Source organism: Myotis nattereri (assembly GCF_964212035.1).
Source record: "Myotis nattereri genome assembly, chromosome: 2".
NCBI lineage: Eukaryota > Metazoa > Chordata > Mammalia > Chiroptera > Vespertilionidae > Myotis > Myotis nattereri.
Window position 1 is genome coordinate 96,064,388 of NC_138076.1, and position 5,907 is coordinate 96,070,294.

At 40.0% G+C, this 5,907-nt stretch overlaps 1 pseudogene across 1 annotated transcript; it reads left to right on the plus strand.

Moving 5' to 3' along the window:
• The first annotated feature begins 593 nt into the window (after nucleotides 1-593).
• On the plus strand, nucleotides 594-2,499 carry LOC308513788 (PDZ and LIM domain protein 1-like; annotated as a pseudogene). The gene is made up of 2 exons: nucleotides 594-599; nucleotides 1,946-2,499. The product of its transcript is annotated as a PDZ and LIM domain protein 1-like (transcript).
• The last annotated feature ends 3,408 nt before the right edge of the window (nucleotides 2,500-5,907 follow it).

Below are 5,907 nucleotides of genomic sequence, written 5' to 3' on the forward strand. Positions count from 1 at the left end.
GGCCAGCTTTAGCTCTGGCTCCAGCTCTGAGGCCTCTGCTGCTGAAAGTAGGTATCTGGTTTGTTTGGGTTCTATAATGGAAACAATGTATAACTCCAGCTCTGAAATCCCGGCTTGCTGAAAGCAGGTTTCTGGGGGTTTTTTAGCTTCTATATTTGTTACAATGTTTCAAACTGCAGTCTCAGAGGCCGGCAAGGCAGGTGGGGAATGTTGGTTTCCTCCGTCACTGAATCAAGCAAGCCTCATGTTAGTTTCAAGCTGCCTGGCTGCCGGCCGCCATCTTGGCTGGCAGTTAATTTGCGTATCGCCCTGATTAGCCAATGGGAAGGGTAGCGGTAGTACACTAATTACCATGTTTCTCTTTTATTAGATAGGATTGTTCATAGCAGTCAATAAGTGGAAACAACTCAATTGTCCATCAACAGATGAACAACCAAACAAATGTGGCATATCCACATAATGGGATATTATTCAGCCATAAATGGAATGAAGTACTGATACATGTTACAACATGAATTAACTTTTAATACATTATGCTAAGTGAAAGAATCCAGACCAAAAAAGGCCCATAATGTATTAGCCCATTTATTGAAATGCCGGTAATAGACAAATTTGTAAAGACAGGAAATAGATCAGTAGTTACCAGAGGCTGGGGGAAGAGAGATTAGGGAATGACTGCTAGTGAGTATGAGGTTTCCATTTGGACAGATGAAAATGTTCTGGAACTAGTGCTTATGGTTGCACAACTCTGTGGATACACTAAAAACCACTAAGTTGTACACTTTAAAATGGCACATTTTGCAGTATGTAAATTATATCTCAAAAATTAAAGATACATGGCAAGAGTTGAGGTATATATTACCTCCATGAATAGCACTATCAATAATCCAATATGGATTAAATAAATTAAAAAGCAAAAATCAGGCTCATTTTTTTACAATAAGAACTTTCAATGTTTTTATACATGATGTTTGTCCAAAGCTTACAGGTTTTTTGCATGGAGGCAGTCACTATTTCCTTCATAACCTCTAGTTACAATTGCAGAATGACAGAAACTTATCCTATATAATAAAATCTTAATATGCAAATTTACTGAATGGTGGAACAACGGGTCACTATAATGTGCACGGACCACCAGGGGACAGACGCTCAACACAGGAGCTACCCCCAGCCCGCAGGCCCCCACCAGTGGTGGTGGTGGGGGGGGGGGCAGTGAGCAGGCAGCACCAGGCCAGCCAAGGTGGGTGCCAGTGGGGGCCTCCCAATCACCCCACCCGTCGCCCCACAGATCGGCCATGATTACTGGCCAGGACTAGGGACCCTACCAGTACACGTATTTCATGCACTGGGCCTCTAGTTAATGTTAATAATAATCCTTTATTTTAATTTTCTATATGCACACCTTCAACAAATGTGCACCATTTTTCTACTTCTTTTTTTCCTATTTTAATTTGGTTCCAGTTATATTGATTAAAATGCAATCTTGAGTCTCCTGGATCTAATAAAACATTTTGGCTTGTACTTTATATGTCTTTGCCTTTGCAATTTTATTTTTCTAGTAATTCATTTCTATTGTATTTATAAGTAATAGTCTGTAATAGATTAAAAAAATTTTTTTTGAAAGGGACTGTTCTTCCACCACAGATCATTTGAGGAACCCTAGCGTGACCTGGGCTGAAGTCAATCCTGACTTCATGATGCTGGAAGGAGTACTATGTAATGAAGTACTTATGACATTTACATCTTCCTAAGTAAACTGGTAGCCTGAGACCTGAGACTCTACAGACCTCCCTAGGGGAGATGAGGTCCATCTCCAGTGTCCACAATTACATTCTGGGCTCCAGCTCCCTTTGCTGCCCTTCCTATCTGCTTTCTGTCCTTTGGAAATTTGTTGGAATTTCTCCTCTACTGTTATTCCCCCTCCTTGCTTTCTTTGTTGTATGAGTTTATTCCACCCAGCTCCCCTCTAGTGACAGACGAAGGGAAATGTCTTCCATACAAGATGAATTTAGCCTCTGAAACACAAGAGATCCTGCACATAGGAAGCACCCACAACCAGAGTGCCATGCCCTTCGTGCATCACCTGCTTCTAGCTCTGCCACAGGGTGATCACAAACCATTACAACAACCCATCTGGCCTCTTCTCCAGCTTCAACAGCACCTTGGAGTCAAAGACAGCCAGTGGACCAGAGACAAATGGCAGAGCCTTAGAGCATTCTCAGTCTCCAAGTGGACTTGTCATCAACAAAGAATCTGAAGTGTACGAGATGCTTCTGGAGAAAACAGGAGATCAATGAGCCCCTGAAACAGTCCACTTCATTCTTGGTTTTGCAAGAAATCCTGGAGTCTGAGGAGAAAGGGGATTCCAACAAGCCCTTGGGACTCAGAAGTGTTGAGGCTCCCATCACCAAAGTGGCTACATGGATTGGAAATGCCAAGAAGATGCCCACATGTGACAAATGTGTTTGTGAAGCTGTGGGACTGTCACCACCATCCTGAGTGTTATGTATGAACCGACGGTAGCACAAACCTGTAACAGAAGGGCATCAGGATGCTGGAAGGAGTACTATGTAATAAAGTATTTATAACAGACTTACATTTTCTTAAGTAAACTAGTATAGTTTCTTTTATGAAACCCACTTTTAATATTATTTTTAATTGTGGCAATGTTGGCCTTCCACATGCTCTGGAGGAGGTGGGGAGGGGCCTGAGAGAGGGGTGACTGACAGCTGTCACATAGACAGATTCAATCATTCTTCATTTCTTTGCAGAAGATCAAATCTACTGTAAAAAGCACCCTCAAGAGTGGATCTCACAACCAGAAGGCTATCACGTGGTCACTGTTTTCCCCAAGTGAACCAGTAGATCTGCACCAAAGCACTATTCTCCAACTAGCCCCTGCTCAACTTGTTCTCTCATGCTCTGGACTCTCTTCTCTTGAAGTTCTTGCTTGCTTTGGTTTTATCCCTGCTCATTAAAAGCCACACCCACCTGTGTTTGCTAACCGACTCGCACTGCGGGACGATGCTTTGATTATAAATGGAAGATTGTTTTGTTCAGTGCCCCGTTACCAGCATCACTGTGTCTTCTCTGCACCTCAGTTTTCTCTGCTGTGAATGGGCAGCAGCCAAATTAGAACTAAACCAAATTTAATATGTTTGACATTGATTTTGTTTTCACTCAATACATTTATAGACTCTAAAGAAAAGACTAATGAAATTGAACATTATTTTTTTCCACTGATTGCTTATGCTTACATTTATTTATTTATTTATTTATTTATTTATTTATTTATTTATTTATCATATTGTTGAAAGTATTACATATGTCCCCTCTTCTCCCCCATTGACCCCCTCCAGCCTGCCCTCACCCCAGGCCTTCACCACCCCATTGCCTGTGCTGACAGGTTACACATATATGCATACATGGTCTTTGGTAGATTATCTTTATGTTCCCCCCCTCCTCCTACCTTCCCTCTGAGATTCCACACTCTGCTCCATGCTTCCATGTCTCTGGATTCACTCTGGACATCAGTTTATTTTGTTAATTAGATTCCACATGTGAGTGAGATCATGTTATACTTGCCTTGCTCTGATTGGCATATTTCACTTAGCATAATACTCTCCAGGTGCCTCCATGCTGTCTCAAAGAGTAAGAGATTCTTCTTTTTTTACTGCTGTGTAAAATTCCATGGTATAAATGTACCACAGCTTTTTTATCCACTCATCTACTGATGGGCACTTGGGCTGTTTCTAGATCTTAGCTAATGTAAATTGTGCTGCTATGAACATAGGGGTGCACACATTCTTTCCGATTGATGTTTTGGGGTTTCTTAGGATATATTTCTAGAAATGCGATCACTGGGTCAAATGGAAGTTCCATATTTAATTTTTTGAGGAAATTCCATACTGTTTTCCATAATGGCTGCACCAGTCTGCATTCCCACCAGCAGTGTACTAGCGTTCCCTTTCCTCCACATCCTCACCAGCACTTGTCATTTGTTGATTTGTCGATGATTATGCTTAGGTTTAATACAAATGTGTACATGAATACACACTTATAGAGTGTTTGGTCATTACTTGTTTTATAAAATTGGATTTTAATTAATCTTTCTGTGAATCTTGATTTTATTCACTCAATAAAAGTGTTTAGAATTCCTGAATCAATTGGAAAAATCTAGGATTATTTATTTTGTGGATTTGTTTATTCATTTTTTTCTGTATGTTTTAGTACAGTCTATCTAGAATGTGAATTATGTATTACTGGGCAATTTCAAGTAACCCACCTCCAAAGCCACCTAACACTAGAATGGTGGTTTTCATACCTAACTGCATACTTAAATTACCTGACGAGCTTTTAAAAATCCCAATCCCAGGCTACATTTCTAATGAATGAAATCAGAATCCCTAGGTTGGGACACAGATAAAAGAAAATTAAATGAAAGTTTCAATGGTTTATAAAGTTTGTGCTAAGCCTAATATTTTGTGATTTTTGTCCATGATTGGTCCAATTGTAAATATTGATGCGTCTTATAATCTGCTTGCTACTGGCTAACTGATGGAGTCCAACAGGCATATCAATGACAATGGTACCAAAAGCTAGTTTCTAAGCCTTTATCTTGCTTTTAATCTTACACCAGACTAGAAAGGTCAAGCAGGAAATACAATAACTATTTTAAAAGCAAAGTAATCTGAGACTTTGGAAGGTGAAGTGGCACACCTCTTAAGCCCCATCATTTTATTATTTTAATCAATAATAGAGTCTAAAGACTGAACAATAGAACGATGGTGAATATACAAGAAATAGGAGCTCATTAACTAATCAGGCCTTATTTCCAAAGGGTAAATATGATTACATTGCTGCCTATTTAAAACCTTTCAATGGATTCTTTATGCCTAAAGGGAAAAAATCCAAATTCTTTTGAGTGACATAAGAGTCCTTTGTGTGGCACAAGCTCTGGCCCCTCATTACCTCTCCAGCTGTGTTCCTCAAAAGGCCCCTCATGCTCCCTACTCTCAGCCACACAAAATGTTTTACAATTCTTCAAAGCCTCTGGCTTTTTCTGTGCCCATGCCTTGGATCAAGTGATTTGCTTTTTTCTGAAAGGTCCATCTTCCAAGCCCTCTTTCCCTCTTTTCCTCCAACTCTGTTGACCAATTTACCTTTAAAGACTGATTCAGTCCTGAGACCTTCCCTCCTTCCTTCCTGCTTCTAGAGTTCCCTATAAAGCAGTGACCACCCAAAAGGCAGTGACCATATGCTAATCAGCCTAGCCACATGGCCTAGAACAAGACCACAGTTGGCATTTAATAAGTGCTTGTCAAACAAATGAAGGCCAGTCATTGTCAGTCTTTGAAATATGTAAAATATACAAAGGAAAGTACATTATAATTCCTGGTAGGGGCTGATATTAGGGACTCTAGCAGATCTGTCTATTGAACTTAAGGCCTATTACATTAAACCTTCATTGCCGCTGCTTGGACTTTGTCCCCTGGAATTGTCAAGGGGTCTCAATGGAATAGGGAAGCTAATAAAGTTGGTAGCCACACTGCCATCAACATATTGTTTTTGGTAACTTCAGAATTTACTCTTTTCCTTGACAATGATCATAAAAATTTGAGAAAATAGAAATAATCTACACTAGGAAAAAAGTAGTAATTCTTTCCTCAATTGGTTGTTACATTTTTGATGAGTCAAACATTCCAACAAGATCATAATCAAAATGACTATACTTGTCCTTTCAGAGCTATCCAGCTTGACAGTGTGTAGCATGTATGTGTTGCGTATGTGAGTAGTGTGTACATATGGGTTAAAGTTTGTATGTACTTGTGCACTTAGACACACACTAAAAGACAACCTCATGTATAAATAGGTTGTACACCTGTGGCATGGCCAGTGTCCCAGCTG